Raw genomic sequence first — 19,307 nt, 5'->3', positions numbered from 1 at the left:
TTTTGTATTTTTAGCAGAGACAGGGTTTCACCATGTTGGCTATGCTGGGCTTGAACTCCTGACCTCAGGTGATCCTCCAACCTTGGCCTCACAAAGTGCCGGAATTAAGGCGTGAGCCACAGCGCCCAGCGGGAATTTAATAATACTTATAATAAGAAGTGTTTGATAGACATTTGGAAATTTCTTCAGTTTCTCATCAGTTCTTTCCCATCTGTTGAGTTCATACAGTTAAATTTAAATATTTTTATTTTTTTTAAAAGTATGTATAGTGCAATTCCTGTTTTTTTTTTTTTTTTTTTGAGACTGGGTCTCATTCTGTCACCCAGACTGGAGTGCAGTGGCACAATCACAGCTCACTGCAGCCTTGACTACTCTGGCTCAGGCAATCCTCACACCTCAGGCTCCCAAGTAGGTGGGACTACAGGCATGCACCACCACACTTGGATAATTATTTTTATATTTTTTGTAGAGATGGAGTCTTGCTATGCTGTCCAGTCTGGTCTCAAACTCCTGGACTCAAGCGATCCTCCTGCCTCAGCCTCCCAAAGTGCTGGGATTACAGGTGTGAGCCACCGTGCCTGTCCTAATTCAATTCTTAAAAGGATATTTCTGTCTTTTGCTCCATGTATACATTCATTCCAGATGTCTGGAAACATGTTTACCAAGTATTAATACTAGACAGTGGAAGTTTAACTTGTTTCAAAATTTGTGTTTTTCTGCCTTGTTTGCATTTTTACCATGAGCATGTACTGTATTTATATAAAAAAATGAAATTATGACTCAAAACAAGTCCAGAACTAGGGGTCCATGGATAGCTTCAAGATGAACTCTAAAGTGATATGCAGTATTATATATATACACGTATGTGCACATTTTTTTCCAGAAAATGTGTCTTATTTTCATCAAGTTATCAAAAGTGTTCATGACTCCTGAGTGTAGTTCTGTCTTCTACATTTCTTTCTCTTTTTTTTTGAGACAGAGTCTCACTCTGTCGCCCAGGCTGGAGTGCAGTGACACGATCTTGGCTCACTGCAAGCTCCGCCTCCCGGGTTCAAGCAATTCTCCTGCCTCAGCCTCCCGAGTAGCTGAGACTACAGGCACATGCCACCACGCCTGACTAATTTTATTTTGTATTTTTAGTAGAGATGGGGTTTCACTGTGTTAGCCAGGATGGTTTCGATCTCCTGATCTCATGATCGGCCCGCCTCAGCCTCCCAAAGTGCTAGGATTACACGTGTGAGCCACTGTGCCCCGCCTCTGCATTTCTTTTTCTTTTTTTTTTTTTTTAATTATTATTATACTTTAAGTTCTAGGGTACATGTGCATAACGTGCAGGTTTGTTACATATGTATACTTGTGCCATGTTGCTGTGCTGCACCCATCAACTCGTCAGCACCCATCAACTCGTCATTTACATCAGGTATAACTCCCAGTGCAATCCCTCCCCCCTCCCCCCTCCCCATGATAGGCCCCGGTGTGTGATGTTCCGCTTCCCGAGTCCAAGTGATCTCATTGTTCAGTTCCGGATTTTAGGCTTCTGGCTAATAATACAGTTGCTCTTGACTATCACCTAAGTGCCTGGCACTGTACCAGGAACTTTACATGTATTGTCTTTTGGTCCTCAAGCAACCTTATAAGGTAGACATGATCATTCCTATGTTACAGAGAAATGAGGGTCACGAATGCTCAGTCACTTGCCCAAGGTCACACAGAAATCCGAGGTAGGGCTTGTAATCTAAACCCAGCTCTGCTTGCATCTAAAGTGCACACTCGCCCTCCTACATTCTGCTTCCTCATCAGACAAGTCACTGGAAGTCATTCATCTGTCATTATTTAAGGACCTGCAGTGTGCAAGCAGGGTCCCAGGAGCTGGGAACACATCCATGAACATCAGACAACAATTTTGCTCTTCTAGAACTGCTATTTGATCATTATAATAATTTTCTGAGGCAGGCAGGTATCAGTACCCCTACTTCATAGACCATCCGCCTAAACCTGAGAGAAGTTAAAGATTTACCCAAGTTATGCAGCTATTGGGTTATGGAGTCAGAATATCACACCTGATAAGACTCATCCTTAAGTTTAAAATATGCATTTATTTTTAAATCATGTTACACCTTAATAAAAATGGTGGAAGTGATAGAATATAAAGTTAAGTTCTGTCCTCCATTGCCCCTAGCCTCACCTAATGAAGGCTGTTGGACATCCTGAAACAGGCTATGTTTTTCCCCACCTCTTTCTCATTTTTCCTTTTGGGGCCCTTCTTTCCATTCAAATTGCCCTATTTTGTCACCCAGGATCCTCAATTTGCTTCCAATTGTTTAAACACAGCTGTCTGTCCTACTCCCTCTTCTCCTACTCCCCAAAATACTACTTGGCACATTTTTTTCTATGCAGTCATTGATAACTGAATACCTAGAGGATGTTGGACACGGTGGTAAGTGTGGGGAGGCATATTCAGAAAGAATAAGACACAAGCTCTCTCCTCCAGGGGCCTGTATTTGCACTTTAAATTGGAATTTGTTCAACCCCAAAAAGGCTCTAAGATATAAAAATGCATCTCAAATGCATAAAGACTTTTCAGATACTTTAAAAGACGTTTCATTAGATCATTTATTAGTTATCCAGGAGCTTGCCAAAAATGCACATTCCCAGTCTCCCTCCTCAGATATTCTATACTCCATATTCTGGAGTGGGGGGCAGGAATATGCACATTGGGCAAATTTCCCAGGGTCCGTGTACATTTTTTGAAAAGCATTGGTGTACTGGGGGAGATTGTATTGTGCACCTCCTCTGGGAATCCCAGTGTGATGGCCACACCCGTGATACTTCTGTCGAGGAACTTATCACACTCGATTGCAGCTGTCTGTGTCTACTACCAGACAGTGGAACCCACTCCTATTCATCTTTGTAGCTCATGTCTCTGGCACGTAGTGCCATACCAGAGACATGAGGTAAACATGTATCAGGTATAGGAAGATGTGCACAACTCCACATTAGTCACACACACACATCATTGTCATCATCACCATCATCATCATCGTCATTGTCATCTACTGTATTCACATGGAAAAAGTTGGTCCTAGCTCTGTGCCACTACATGGTGCCTGGGATGAATATCTGCTTTTGCAATATGCTAAGAAGGAAGGCTTCATAAAGCCATAGTTGACTTGGCAGCTGGAGAAAAGTACAAAGGCATATTGCAAGAAGAGAGTTAAACTCTTGATTTATTCCCATGTCCATCTAGCATGAAACCTGCAATAATAAAATTGAGTGTTTTGGTGAAGATCACAGAGCAAGTTGTTCAGATCTAGGAATAGAACTACACATTTTTTTTACTTTCTATCAAGTCCTTATTGCTCTGATCAAACCTAGGAAATCCAAACCCAAACATCTTTGCTCTCATGCCACTATCTTGTAGCACCTGTGGCACTAGTAAAAATAGAATTATGTATTTGTAAAATCTTATTTTTCATATTGTAGATACAATAAATAAACTAGAATTTCTAATTCTTGATAGTAATGGATCATATTGCAATCACTCCACTTTGGGAAGCCCTACGTTATATCAGGGGTTAATAAATGCTCTTCTAGTTTGGGAACCTCAGGGAAGGAAGCCCAGCATCATATGCAGAAATAAAAATGGAAAGATTTAAAAGAGAGAGAGATGAGGAAGGAAAAGCAAGAAGGAAGGGAGGGAGAGAGTGGAAGAAGGGGAAAGAAAGAAGGAGCAAGAAGAAAAGAAAAGAAGAAAGGGAGAAGAAAAGAAGCAAAGAAGGAAGAGAGGTCTGAAGCCACAGATTTTTATTTGAAGCTAACTGCATTATATGCACAGGAGATCATTTCACAATAGTAACTCACAAACAACAAGGTTGGATTAGTCAAAGGGACATTAAGATCAGATTTGCTGTTGCCCACACTTTCCTCATTGCAATGTATAATTAACTGAATTTGGTAGGACACAGAGTAAAAATGCCCCTCCTTCATGGCATCCCTGATGCTTCTTGAGAGCCCACGAATGCATTTATGGTCAATATCTCTATAATCTTGGCAGCACTGTTTTTCACATTCAGCTTCCAGGCACTTGATTGAGACTCCAGCACAATGCATCCCTGATAATAGAACAGATAACGTAGTTACTATGTTTAAATTGAGACAGCCCATTTGTGAATATGCCAGAATTTGCTGTAATAGAATTAAATAAGAAAAATGCTATGGTGAATCCAGAAAATCTCTACAAGTGCTGACACTGTTTATAACACATTGCTCTGTACTTCACATACTTTGAAAAGATTTTAAAGGTCAACTAGTTCAATCTCCAAGCTATAAATTAAATATTGAAAAACAAAGCCACATTATCTTTTGAGAGGCCTCAGTTTCTTCATCTGTAAAATGAGACGACTGAACAAGGTTTATTCCAGTTTCAACATCTCATATGTCAGCAAGAATACCTAGGAGCAGTAATCAGTCATGGTCCCTCTGGTGCATGGTCAAGCATATTGAGTAAGGAATGAAAACTGTGTCTCTCTTATTTGCTTCAAATATTAACTTACAAATGCTAATTTTAACTTGAACTGTGTAATGGCAATCTGATTTAGTCTGGAAATTACACCTAGATACATCTAGAAATAGAAACACTTCCACTTCCTTCAGGATGGTGAAGGGTTAATTACAGGCATTTATGGATAACCTTTCAATTCTATGATTTTACCTGACCCCTTACCAAATGTGCAAACTCAGTGGAAGTGTCAAAAGGGTAGTAAAGTTTCTAAAGCTAAAAAAAAAAAAAAAAAAAGGCATTTCGTCAGACTTCCACAAATGCTAATTACTCATAATGACAAGTCATTACCCAAATCCATTTCTGGAAAGTCACAGGGACTTGACAGGTCAAAGCAGAAATGTCATCAATGTCATCTTGGCCTCCAGTAAGAGAATCTGCCAAATTAACCTTCAGTATACCCACACACCCTTTTTCCAAAGAACGTAAGTATAAATAGAAAGGAAATTTCAGCACCTTGGAGAGAGGAAACTGACTCAATCAAGGTATATACATGGCAAGATGAGAGAGGCCACTGAGCTCCAGAAGCTAAGGGCTGGTATAAGGGTGTCTTCCAGCACAACTTAAGCTACATGACATAATTATGGCTTTTTGTGGGGACAGGACTCATGCAACAGACATAAATACAGCTCTCTGAAATTCAGAAGTGGGGATACGGGAACATCTGAGCCCTTTGGGACAGGAAGAGGTTGAGATGCTTGGCTGCCAATAGCACTGGATCTCATTTTAAAAAATGCTGGTTCTATACAGATTCCTGTTAACAAATCTATTCATTATTTAATTTATGCATTCAAGCATGTATTTAGTCAACCAATGTTTTCTGAGTATCTGCTTTTTGCCAACTACTATTCTAAGTTCTAGGAGTACAGTGGTGAATGACTTGGGTAGTGCTTGACTTCATCAGACTTCCAAAAGGAAAACAACCAGTAACTAAATAATCATTCAAATAAGAAAATATAATTAAGTTACACACTTTATTGAATACACTAAAGAGAATGAATAGGGGAGAATGATAGATTTGAACAGACTACTTGACCTAGTCAAGAGAGAGGACATAGATAAGAAGGCAGGATCTCCTAGTAGAGGGGCAGTAACAGGACTGAGAGTAAGGGACAGCAGCATTCCAGGTGGAAGGTACGTTATGTGCAAAGCCCTGAAGTGGGAATATAAGAGGAACAAGAAAGCAAGGTCAGTGTGGTCAGAACAGAAAGCAAGTGTAAGGAGTAAGGAGTGCAGAGCCTGGAGTGGCAGGCAGCAGCCTCTGAATTACCAAGGCCAGGTAGGAACAGAAGAGAGGCAGTGGGAGAGTGTGGGAGGTAGCACACTCTGAAATTTACAGGCCAAAGTTGCCACAGATAACCAGATCCCTTGAATAAAGGAGGCTGCTTGAGGGCTGTAAGTACCTGAGTAAATCATGGAGAGCCTTGTAAGTGGAGGTAAGGAGTTTGGAATTTACCCCACATGCAACGGAAGGTGACCAAAGTACTTCAGTTGGAGGGCAATATGATCTGATTATTTTCTAAAGATCACACTGGATATACATGGTAGAAATGAAAATACAAAACCACACAACATGGAGAATCTCAGAAAGATGATGAATTTAAAAAACAGCCCCACAAGTCTACGTACTGTGAGATACCATCTTTATACAGCTCAAAAACAAGAAAACTAAGCAATACATTATTTGGGATAATAATGTATTTCATCCCATAGATGGGACGAAAGAGTATTTGTAAAAGGGAACTATAAAGATGACATTCAGGATAGTGATTACCTCTGGGAAGAGAAAAGAGGGTGGGGTAGGGGACACAGAAGTACTTAAGGTAGTTACTAGGTGCATGTTCTAGTCCTTAAGTTGGATGATGGGTTTTGGAGCATTCATTATATAAATTTAATAGGAGGCAACTGAAGTATTTCACTTGAAGACCAATATGATCTGATTATAAGATCACACTGGGTATAGATGGAAGAAATTTTTAAAAAAAACAAGAAATATACAACATTTCCATGTATCAATTATTATATTTAAGAAAAAAGGACTCGTTCTGCCTACTATGTGGGGAGTACATGAGTGGAATCAGTGATACTAGTTAGGGGGCTGTTTCAGTTTCCTAGATGGAAGCTTCCATTTTACAGACTCCAGAAGGTCTGAGATCAGGCCCATAGCCCACCACCATACTGGCACCATTCTGTGAAAACTAATGGGATCAGTACATTTTTATTCAATAAGATCATGAATTTTCAAGTAGAAAGAGTGGCTAGATATATTGAAACTCAAGACATAGGCTCATAATGGTTATTGAATTACCAACTCTATAGCAACTGTATGTTTACAAATCACCTTCACATTCATTATCTGTTTTTCTCCAACTATAGGAGATTCATTCATCATGCAGGTGAGAAAGTGTCTACTCCAAGTTCACACAGCAAGGTGAGGACTGAGCTGCAACTGGAATGCTCCAAGTTGGTGTAGTCTTTCCAGGATATTTGGATGCCTTTCAAGCACCAAACATAAATGATTACCTTTAGTACTACCCCACCTTACCTTCCAAACCACTCTGTTTCAGCTCTGCCATATTTTGGCAATTATCTTTCAAACTCTGTTGTCTTTATAGGTTGCTACACATGCACACACACATACACGAACACACACATATATGCACACATATATACATATATATATTTAGCATACATATTCTCTATAAAATTATCTAATTCTATATGCCCAGCCTCAACAATTTCATTCATTCATTGAGGGTGATATTTAATCTTTCTTTTTCTGTTTTTTTTTTTTGCAACCCATAGTGTTGCAACCGTAGTGGGCATGTTGAGGTACTACAACCTATCACCCCAGGGGATCCCCAAAATTGATTCAGTTACTCTAGTGGCTAGGTAGGTTCTCCTTTTCCTCATTGCTCCAGACTGCATGCTCTGTTACAGATAAAGGCTTTCTTATATATGAGGGGACTGTTATTCAACAAAACTATTCAAAACAAACTTACACTCCTGCTAGAACTTTCTAAATTACAATCCCTACACCAGACACAGTATAGTTGATGAGCAAATCTTCCTCTGCATTCTGGGGCAGCAGTTTCCAATTCGCAGGATGCTAAGACATCTGATTTCTTTTTACAAAGGCCCTAGGTTCCTTCCCTACTCTTTTTATTTACAATCCTGGATCCACCATCACACTCAAATCCACCATCGAGAATACAAGAAATTTATTCCTGAGCAAGGGAGTAACTAAGATCAGGGTCTATCCTAGGTCTAGAAGCAGAGCCATAGAAATCAAGATGTAGGATGCTGAGTAGGTAGATGCAAGGATGAAGCAAGGTAAAAAACTGGAGACATCAGCGTCTCAATGACCAAATCTAGGTAGGAGCTTAAAAGAGCAGTAGCAGGACGTGTTAGAAAATCCTGTATTCCAAAGTTCACAAACTGAAACAGGAAAAAAAAGCACAGAAGGCCAGTCTCTAAGAGAGATGAGTCTTCTAAGGACTTTAAACATCTAGTGGATTTGTTTTTCTAAGAATAAAAATGTTAATATCTATTAAGCATTACATTCCAGGTACCACTATAATCTCTTTCATGCGTAGTCTCATTTAATCTGCACAAAAATATGACTTTTCTTTTTTTCCATTTTGTAGATGAGGAAGCTGAGACGTGAAATGACTTACCCCACGTTACACAGCTACTGGGAAACAGAAGAAACAGAGACAGAGAGAAGTTGGACTGGATTTGAATCTAACAGTCTCACGTGCAAGCTACCATCTTAGTCAACAATTGATATTACTGTCAGGTGGACTGTGGCCTTCAACTCCCTCTAAGATTTCCTGACAACATACATCTGTATTACAAACATTTTAAACCAATATATATTGATTTGGCATTGACAATTGCACATGTTTGTTGTTGGAGATGACTAGAACAAGCTCAGGATTGAAAACCACGGCTTTGGGCTTGAAAAGACCCCGCAGATAAAGACATCAAGATGCTTCACCCTCGAGTCCCCTTCGGAGGAGTCACTCTCTCCGTCGTAACTCTGCACAGTCCCTCCAGCAGCTGTTGGATGACTTCCATGCCCTGGATTGTTAAATGAGGAGAATGGGGGCAGAATTAGAAGATACAGAAGGACAAGTTGAAGCATCATAATTCTGATTTTAAAAAATCAGGACACCATAAAAATTCTATTTCTGAAGATTTATACTCCTCTTAATGCCATGAGGACTTGAGGTAGCTAAAAAAAAATCTACTTGTAAAGCAAATAGGATTATTGGATTGTGAAATTGAGAGCCATAAAATTTAAAACAATTTCATATGAAACTTCAACTTTTTTTGAATTTCAAAGTAAAAGAGTCAGGCACTATCAAGAAAATTTGAATCTCAAACAAAAAGGAGAGGAGCCAAAATTTCCCTTTGCTGAGCAACTGAAAACCCATCATCAGTCCGGAGTGACTCAGGTTAAACACCTGCTCTGGGGCTGATGCCTGAACTTGCCCCTGATTCTTGCTGTGTCAGGTTTGAGACTAAAAATCAGGCATCTCCTATCTCCTAGATTCCTCTCAGTGTCTGCAGGAGCCCTCTTTCTTTTTTTCCTGTGGAAAGGCCGTTATAATTTCTCTGCCCACTTTCGCCTCTTTGTGAACATGGCACCAGAACTTTGCACTTCACATGGTCTATAAGGTATCATCTTCTCATTTTTCCCCTTTTGTGTTAAATGTCTTTTTCCAGTAGAAAAGTAAGCTCTTTTAGTGTAAGGACACTCTCTGATGCCACCTTTGCTTGCTCCATTCTCAAGTGAGCAGTAGCCTAGTGCAGTGACTACGATTTGAGCTTGAATTCTGAACCTCTGTGACACTGAACAGGTTCCTTATCCATTTCTTCTGTAAAACAGGGATTAAATAGGCAAAAAGTACTTAACCCAGTATCCAGCATACATTCATTCCTCAATAAGCCTTACTTAGCATTACCTTTTATTGACTGGAAGAAATGGCTTTAGGGCCTCATACACAGCTGAGGCACTCTAATGGATGATTTCCTCATTTTTGCCTCTCCAAGTTCCCAGTCCTCCCTTTTCAAGATTAGAAGTTGAACCCTTCTTGTACCCCCTCCCACCCCCAACACTACAGCTCCTCTCCATCTGATTCAAGTATCTATTACCGTCTCATTGAGATGCCACTTAGACAAGGCCTTCAAATGTGGAGCTGCAGAAGGGGCTGGGTGTAGGCTGGGGTAGAGGACTGCCCATTAACATTCAATCCATAATAGAGACCATTATCTTGGCAGCAAAATACCCCAGCAGTAGTGATGTGAGGAAATGGGGGTGGGTTACCAAAGCAACAGGGAAACTGGAGCTGCACTGTTTCTATGGCAACAGAGAACAAGCGCGAGCATTCTTCTAGTTGGAATGACGATTACTTAGGCTCTTGCCAACAGCATCAGTGACTCATCAGGTGGATTGTATTGCAAAGGGTGGATTAGTAAAGGGTTTCTCTTCAAATCCTGGCAAGAATGAAGCCCACAGTAGAGATCCTGACTCTTCAGGCTGGAGCCTGGACTCTTAGGAATGAAGGGTCTCTCTTTGGCTACTGGCCAATTAATTACCTCCCTAATATCAGCAATTCTTATTTATGATCTGCAATCTCCACGAGTAGCCTGCTTGGACAAAACCCATTTACGAAAATCCAATTCATAAGGTACATAAATTAAGTAGTAGAGAAGCGCCCACGCAATTTTCCCTTTTCCCTCAACTTTAATTTTATCAAAGAAACACACTTGCATCATTAAAAAGTCAATTAGTGCTTAAAAGCTTTAACAAGAAACATCAATCCCCACACATATAACAGCCCTCCCTCTCCCTGGTTCCTAGAGGCAACCACTTTCAGCAACTTTTGCTTTATATCTTCTATTTACCTTCATATCTTCAAATATCTCCACATTGCCTACAATTTCCTATTAAAGTGGGTAGATAAAGCTCTTTACACCTTGCCTCTCTTAAACTCAACCTCCTAATATGATTATGCAACATTTAGTCATGCACCACTAAATGACAGGGATACATTCTGAGAAATATGTTGTTAGGCGATTTTGTCCTTGTGCAAACATCACAGAGTGCACTTACATAAACCCAGATGGCAGAGCCTACTACACACCTAGGCTGTTTGGCATGGCCTATGGCTCTGAGGCTACAGACATGTATAGTATGTGACTATAATGAATACTGTGTGTAGGCCGGGCGCGGTGGCTCAAGCCTGTAATCCCAGCACTTTGGGAGGCCGAGACGGGCGGATCACAAGGTCAGGAGATCGAGACCATCCTGGCTAACATGGCGAAACCCCGTCTCTACTAAAAACACAAAAAATTAGCCGGGCGAGGTGGCGGCGCCTGTGGTCCCAGCTACTCGGGAGGCTGAGGCAGGAGAATGGCGGGAACCCGGGAGGCGGAGCTTGCAGTGAGCTGAGATCTGGCCACTGCACTCCAGCCTGGGCGACAGAGCGAGACTCCGTCTCAAAAAAAAAAAAAAAAAAGAATACTGTGTGTAGGCAATTGTAACACAATGGTGTTTGTGTATCTAAGCATAACCATAGAAAAGTTACAGTAAAAATGTGATATAAAAGATTAAAAATGGTACAGGTTGGTAGAATATGTAGTATGAATGGAGCTTACAGGACTGGAAGTTGCTCTGGATAAGTCACGAGCTAGTGGTGAGTGAATGGGAAGGTCTAGAACATTACACTACTCTAGACTTCATAAACACTGTACACTTGGGCTACACTAAATTTATAAAAACCATTTCTCTTTCTTCAACAGTAAGTTAACCTTGACTTGACTATAACTTTTACACTTTATAAACCTTAAAACCATTTAAAACTTTTTGAGTCTTGCAATAACACTTAGCTTAAGACAAACACATCATACAGCTGTACAAAAATTTTTTTTCTTTATATCCTTATTCTATAACGTTTTTCCTATTTAAATATGTTTTAACTTTTTGTTAAAAACTAAGACATAGACACACATGCTAGCATAGGTCTTCACAGGGTCAGAATCACCAAGACATCACTAGGCTATAGGAATTTTTCGGCTCCAATATAACCTTATGGGACCACTGTCATGTATGCATGTGGCCCATTGTTGAGCAAGACGTCATTATGTGACACATGACTGTGTATCACAACTTTTGAATGAATCCTATTTATGGATTATGATGTTTTCATCATTAAGGACATGGAAATACTGGCTCATTGCTGAACCAATTAGGGAAACTCAATAACATGATTTTACACAGGCTGGGGCTGGAGGCTTCCCCATTCAAGATGCAGACCTGCACCCAGTCCCCTGGGTCTGGTTTGGTACACAGCCCTCCTCTGCACCTGGCATCTGCATATCTGGAGGCTTTCTGTTCAGTTTCTCTGAAGAATTCCCTCCCACTTCTTGGCAATCAGATCGGGGGACTCTGGCCCTTACGTAGACCCACATCCCTCCCTTGCTTGCAGCCTGCATTTCCGGCTCACCTTCAGCCGTCATTGGGGCCATGGGTTCCTGAGCCTTTAATGGGGCACTTGGTTTGACCTTTCCTGCCACTGCCCTCTTGTACAAGCAGGTTCTGAGTTACAGATATCTTCTGGTGTTGTCCAAAAGGGAGTTGTGGTTCTGGTTCTCATGCTCTTGTTGTTTGGGGGTGACTTCCATAGAAGAGGGCAGAAACTTCTTTGCCTTCATAGAAACCTGGAAACTTTCTTGAAGAACTTGGCTTCCTGGAAGGTAATTTCCACTGGAGTGATTTTTGCGATGGAACTAAATTATATAAAAATACCTTCATAATTTTTAAATTACAATACCTTACTTTAAATGTGTGACTACCTAAACCTATCCAGAGAATGATTTGGTTTGGAAAAAAGTGGATGAAATTTTTTTTTTTAAAGCTTTTTGTTCTAGTATGTTATAAATCAAAGCTAGGCAATTTCACCTTTTGACTGAGGAAGATCACTTTTGAGACTCTATTCTAAGAAAAATAATTCAAGACAAGCACTAAATGAAATTGATCATTGCTCTATTAAATATGATTGTGGAAAATGGAAATGATCTAAATATCTAATGAGAAGAAAACTGATGAGTGAATACAATGGAATGGTCTATTCAACACGGAAAATATGTCATTGTACTAAGTGAAAGAAGTTGAATGCAAAGTAGACTTTATGCTCTGGTTACAAGTGTGTAAAATAGCCATTATAATCTTTGTGTTACAAATTCTCCATCAGTAAAATGGGATAGTAAATTAATTACCTTATAGAGTTGCCATGAGAATTAAAGGAAAGAATGTCCCTAAAGTTTTCAGCTTGAGCCTGAAACAAACGTACCATAAATGCTAGCTACTGTTACTACTGTGATTACACAGTGCAACGGTATATATGTAAAGGCTGTGTGGGCTTATGTGTGTTCCAGTCCCATTGTTCTTTTTTTAGTATTACTTGTTCAATAAATGAAAATCAAGACACACACACAAAAAAACTCCATAATAATAAAGAAACATGTATATTATAATGGCATGTTTGCAAGCATTTACGTTCCGTGGTCCACTTGTTGGTTTAGAGCAATGGCTGTCAACATGGAGCTCCAGGACCGGCAGCAACAATGTCACCTGCAAAGTTGTTAGAAATGCAGATTCTCAGGCCGCACCCAAACCTCTGGATCAGAAACTCTGGGGTGGGATCCAGCAATCTGTGTTTTAACAAGCTCTCCAGGGAATTCTGTTTAGCCTGGGCTGCACTTTGGAATCATTTTAGGACCCTAAAAAATAATAATGCCTGGCCCCACTCATATCAATTAAATCAGACTCACCATGGATAGGGCTCAGGCATTGGTAATTTTATTATATTTATTTTTTCTTGAGATGGGGGTCTTGCTGTGTTGCCCAGGCTGGAGTGCAGCGATGCAATCTCAGCTCACCATGGCCTCGACCTGCTAAGCACAAGAAATCCTCCCACCTCAGCCTCCTGAGTAGCTGGGACTATAGATACGTTCCACTATACCCGCTAATATTCACATTTTTTTGCAGAGACAGGGTTTCACCATGGTGCCCAGGTTGGTCGCAAACCCCTGGGCTCAAGTGATCCACCAACTTAGCCTCCCAAAGCACTGGGATTACAGGTGTGAGCCACCATGCCAGGCCCAGGCATTGGTAATTTTAAAAAGCTACCGGGTGATTCTAATGCATAGCCAAAACTGAAAACCATTGATATAGAGATCACTATATAGAGAGGCCAAGTCAGATGGGAGGGGCAGATAGCCTTACATACAACCTTTTAACCCTGTTCCACCATCCTTGGTTTCTGCAGGACTCTCTTGTTCCTATTCTTAATTGATACCAAGTCCAGGAGAGAAGAGGGGTGATTAGTAAGGCTCTTCCAAGCCTCCCAGACATGTGTTGATAGATCTTAAAGATCAAGTAGAAATAAAAATGAGGGAGGTTTGATGTGGTAATATGAGCCTGTAGAACATGATTCTCTCTACATTTGAGAAAACTATCTTTTTCTCGAAAAAGGTCTTGGTGCATTGGTCTGGGTGCAAAGGTCTGGGTGCATTGGCCCCAAGGAAAACATGGTATTTTCTCAGCAGCCAGACCAGAGACAATATCCAATTCCCTCTATTTTCTGCTCATGACTCCCTTTCCCTTTGAGATTTGAGCTGTGTCCCATCAAAGAGTTTAAGGAACACCCTACAGGAGTAAGTTTTAGTTCTTGGCAAATTTTGTGCTTTCATCTTGGAGATTTGCTGACAAATTTCTATCAAGAAATGACAAAGAAATAAACACCCTGGTTTTATTTTCCCTTCACTCCAATTTTCTCACTTGTTTGCTTTTATCCTGTTGAATCTTACATATTTGTATAATCCTCCTCAAATCCTGTTTTAGAATTCAGTGGGGTAAAATAAATAAGAAGCTATAAAAGCCAATCAGTCATATTCTACATTTGCTTTTTTTACGGAATCCTTCATTTATTCAATCAGTAAGCATTTATTCAGTTCATTTTAAGACATTTCTATTAAGAACTTCTAGGTGCATTGGGAACACTACAAAAGAAATCAAGCTATAATGCCTTTCCTTTCTTTAAGCAATTTATTTACCATTGTTGGTAGATAAGAGACAAACACCTGACACAAACAAAGAACAGCATGTAATAAATTACTGAGCTAAATACTATCAACTGTGACAGGAAACTGAGGTCTATGGAGTGCTTACTACAAATCAGGCAGTGGGCTAGATGTTTTCCATACCTGGTCCCTCAGGTTTTGGGTGCAACCCTATAAGGTGGTAATTAGGGCAATCCAGTTTCACAAGCCTGAGCTCTGGATTCTGCCTGGGCAATTTACTTAACTTCTCTGTGCCTCAAGAGTAAAATGAGGATAATAACCATCCTATCTCAATGAGCAGCCTGAGTCGCAAGTTCACGTAAAGCACGTAGCACAGTGTTCAGTTTATCTCAATTACTTAACACGCTTTGGTGCCTGGCACATATAGGCTATTTATCATTGTCAGAGGGCATTTTAATTCCACTTTAAAGATGAGAAAACTGAGGTTGAAAGAGAATGTTATGCTCTCATGGAACAGTGACACTCCAAAACCTGTGTGTCTTCTTTTCTTTGTTTCTAAAATCAAGTGCTGAAATATTCAGCAGAGGTCCCAAGTGATTCACTATTTTGTTTGCATTATACAAACACTTAACAAACCCAAGGTTGAACTCCACAAGGTCAGTTTGACTTGTCTCTTGATGTTTAATAAAGAGATACGTTGTAAGAAATAAGTTCCTCCCAGTCTAACAACCCTACCCAAGGCTCACACAAGGCATGAAACCTAAGCCTCTGCAGGTCTCTTCACTGGGTCTTTGATGTTTTTCTCCTCTGGCTCAAGGCAAGCTCTCTTTCTGCCTTTGTGCCTTTTTCTCGCTGAAACCTACCTGCCTCTCTCCTCTTCCTCCCATTTCTCCTCTTCCCCATCCTATACCCTCCCATATTCCAAGGCCCAGCCCAAGCTCTCCTGTGGCCCCATCTCCTCTCTGCTTTCTCCCTTCTGCCTTCTCAGAGCCCACGCAGCCAAGCTAAGTGCTTGGAACAAGAAACAGCCTTTGCTTACTGTGCACAGCACCTACTGGTATTATCTATTGAAGCCTCAAAACTACCTTGATAATTGTGGTTTTAGCATCCTTACTTCACAGCTGAAGAAACTTAGGCTCAAAGGGGTTAAGGAATGTGTTAAAAGTTCCACATCTTTTACAGAAACTGGAAGAACTGACTATAAACCTAGTTCTCTAGCCTCATGCGGCAATCCATGCTGTTCATGCCTGGTAGTCTCGGCCCTCCCACTAGACTACGAGTTCCTTGAATTCGGTGAGCAGAGGAATGGGACTGTGTATAGAACTAAGCATTTAAAAACTAACAGAGCAGTCCTCAGACAGAACTCTATGCCCTGGTAGAACTTTCCTTCCTATCACAGACTCAGATTGTGCAACTGAAGGAACCCCATTGGGCAGCAGACTGACAGAGTAGGTGTTGCAAAGACACTCATGATAAAGAGCACAGACCTCAGTGACCCTCTTCAAATCAGACTTTCTGAGTAACTTGTCCCGTTTTCATCTGTTTCTATCCAAAATCCGAGGTCTTGTGGAGGCTTATCTTGTTCATTACTTGAATGGCATGAGTTTGTTCTGGACTTCTATCTATTATTATGCATTTAAAATACCTATTGAGCACCTACTCTGTGTATGGTCACTGTGCTAGGTGCTTGCAACACGAGGAGAAAAAGAGATGCAGTCCCCACTGTCATGAAATACAGCCACGTAATCAAAGAATCCCACAATTCTACCACGAGAAGTACTGTGATCGAGAGGTACACAATGCCAAGCGCACTTACGAGAGGACGTGACCTGTCCAGGAGGTAAGGGAAAGCCTGCCTTGAAGAAGTGATCATTGAGCAGAAACCTGAATGAAAGTAAGCACTATCTTAGAAAGGGAAATGGTGGGCTGCACACCACAGCTCACACCTGTAATCTCAAGACTTCAGGAGGCTGAGGTGGGAGGAACCCTTGAGCCTAGGGTCTTGAGACCAGCTTGGGCAACATGGGGAGGCTCTGTCTCTCCAAAAATAAGAATAATTAACCAGGCACGGTGGCACACGCCTGTGGTTCCAGCTACTTGAGAGACTGAAGTAGGAGGGTTGCTTGGGCTCAGGAGGTGGAGGCTGCAGTGAGCTGTGACTGAGACACTGCACTCCAGCCTGGATGACAGAGTGAGGTCCTACGTGGAAAAAAAAAAACGGAAGTAGAGGAGAGAGCAGAGCAAAAGTCTTTCCATGAAGGCCACAGAAACAGACACAGGCGAAGGGAAAGTGATGGGAGGTGTGGCCGGAGAGGTAGGAGGGGTCATACTGTGAATGGCCTTGTGGACATGTGAAGGATTTGGGTTCTTATCTTAAAATCAATTGGAAAACCCTCAAGGATTTTAGGCAGAAGGTAACATCATAAGTTATAAGTTTCGGAAAGCTTACATCATGGGAAACAGATAGGAGCCACGAACAAAGTAGACCAGGAGACTCAGCAAGAAAGGTGATGTGGGCCGGGGTGCTGATGGGAGAGTTCAAACAAGTAGGCCAATGGGACACATTCAAGACATACAGTTGCCGTGATTCGTGATGGAGTGGATGGAAGAGGATGGGAGAAAGACATGTCAGGGGAGATACCTCACTGTGTCATTTGCAGCTTGGTGGATGGGGCTTCCATTCACAGAGATGGGAATATCCTGAAAGAGGATGGCTTCTGAGGGAAACTCTTGAGTTCAGCTTTTAACAGGCTGAGTCTGAGGAAACTCTGATACATCCTTAAAGAAATGTCAGGAAGGCAGATGGGTGTATGGGTTTGGGATTCAAAGGACAAGCTTGGGCTTTTCTAACTTGAGGCTTATGAGGCATCTGCCATTAGGGGGTAATTAAAGGAATGCTAATAGGGACTAGGACTAAGTCTTGAGCTTCTTCAATTTTTTTTTTTTTTTTTTTTTTTTTTTTTGAGATGGAGTTTTGCTCTTGTTGCCCAGGCTAGAGTGCAATGGTGCAATCTCCGGCTCACTGCAATCTCCTTCTCCCGGGTTCAAGCGATTATCCTGCCTCAGCCTCCCAAGTAGCTGGGATTACAGGCATGTGCCACTACACCTGGCTAATTTTGTATTTTTAGTAGAGACAGGGTTTCTCCATGTTGGTCAGGCTGGTCTCAAACTCCCGCCCTCAGGTGATCCGCCTGCCTCGTCCTCCCAAAGTGCTGGGATTACAGGCGTGAGCCGCCACGCCCAGCCAGAGGTTCCTCAATATGTAATGGCCAAGATGAACCTATAAATAGACAGACATCATGGTCAGAGTGGTAAGAGGAAAGTCAGGACAGGACAGGGAGTGTTTTAAGCAGGATTTACAACATGGGGTCATCCGGGCCCTAAGCTGAGCTTTGCCATGTAGTAATGCTAATAAAGCAATAGAAACATAATCTGTTGTCATCAGTGAATTTCATGGACATAAATGCCAGAAACCTCACATTGCAGCCCTCACCACTCAAAACCTTGGTCTTGTTATTTGAGTTCAAGTCAAGTTGTTTGAAAAAAAAGCTGGTCACTCATCCAACCTATTCTAGCATTCCAATTCAGCAGAAGAAAAAAGACAAAAGAATCTGAATTTGTTGATAATCTTTGATCTATGGATCAAGATAAGAAAGAGAGTAATTATCTGCAGCTAAAATCAAATCTCTGTCTCATTCAAAGATGGTGAATTCCCAGGTGGGTGCAATGTGCACCTAATGAAGAGTCCATCTGTTACAAGATGAATTGTGGCAAAGCTCTGAGAGCATCGCAGCAGCCTCTGACAAGACCACTTTGTCCTTTCAAGCATGTTATAAAGACTTGGGAAAGGCTTCGTTTTGCACCTGACATTAAAGCACCATTAAAGGATTCTGAATACACACTCAAAGCCAGGCAATTCTGAGGATGGCAGGAGTCATGAACTCATCCCATTACTCTTAGTGAGACAGAAAACATTAAAAAAAATGAAGAAGAACAAAGGTCTGTTTCAAGAACAGAAAAACCCAGGAATGAAAGAGGAGGATTGTAACTGCATGTGGAATCTCAGCTTAAAATAGCACACAGTGTGCCTGGCATCCTGTGAAGTAGCAATAGCTATGAGAGCATCTGTGCTCAAACACATTGTCACATGGATGTGAGGCTTGAGCCCTTTCTTCCAAAACTCTGGGTGCAGGCAACTACCATCATGCTGGGGTGGGCAGGGGCCTCTCTGTCAGCCACGTTTCCTTTCTGGTATGTGCTGGGTATCTGTAATGCACACCAAATTCACACAATGATTGGACCTAAGCATGCCTCTCACCTTTGGATAGCTAGTAAGTTCAACACCCATTGGAGAGGAAGAAGACAGAGGTTCCATGGTGGTGGCAGGGAGGGATAGGGAGGGGCAGGTCCGTTGTTTCTCCATCATGAAGAATGATGCAATGGCTGCCACTTACTAAAGGTCTACTGTGGGCCATAGACTGTAAAACTCTTTATATAGGTTATCTCAAATGCTCACAAGAACTCTGAAAATTAGGTATTATCTCCATTTTACAGATAAGGAAATCTTATCTGTAAAATGTCTGGGAGAAATCGTGAGTGCCCATGTCACCCAACCAATAACTGATCCAGCCAGGTATGTCTGGCTCCGAAGTGCATC

General features: G+C 41.3%; 1 long non-coding RNA gene across 1 annotated transcript; it reads right to left on the bottom strand.

Moving 5' to 3' along the window:
• Positions 1-5,593: 5,593 nt before the first annotated feature.
• Positions 5,594-9,910, bottom strand: LOC139359751 (uncharacterized). Its single transcript, XR_011616143.1, has 3 exons — positions 9,719-9,910; positions 8,559-8,641; positions 5,594-5,711 (listed from the first exon to the last, which is right to left on the bottom strand). It is a non-coding gene; the product is annotated as an uncharacterized lncRNA (long non-coding RNA).
• Positions 9,911-19,307: the final 9,397 nt, after the last annotated feature.

This window comes from Macaca nemestrina, chromosome 18, assembly GCF_043159975.1.
Source record: "Macaca nemestrina isolate mMacNem1 chromosome 18, mMacNem.hap1, whole genome shotgun sequence".
NCBI lineage: Eukaryota > Metazoa > Chordata > Mammalia > Primates > Cercopithecidae > Macaca > Macaca nemestrina.
Note: the sequence above shows the minus strand (reverse complement) of the source record. Positions and strands in the feature narration are given on the sequence as shown.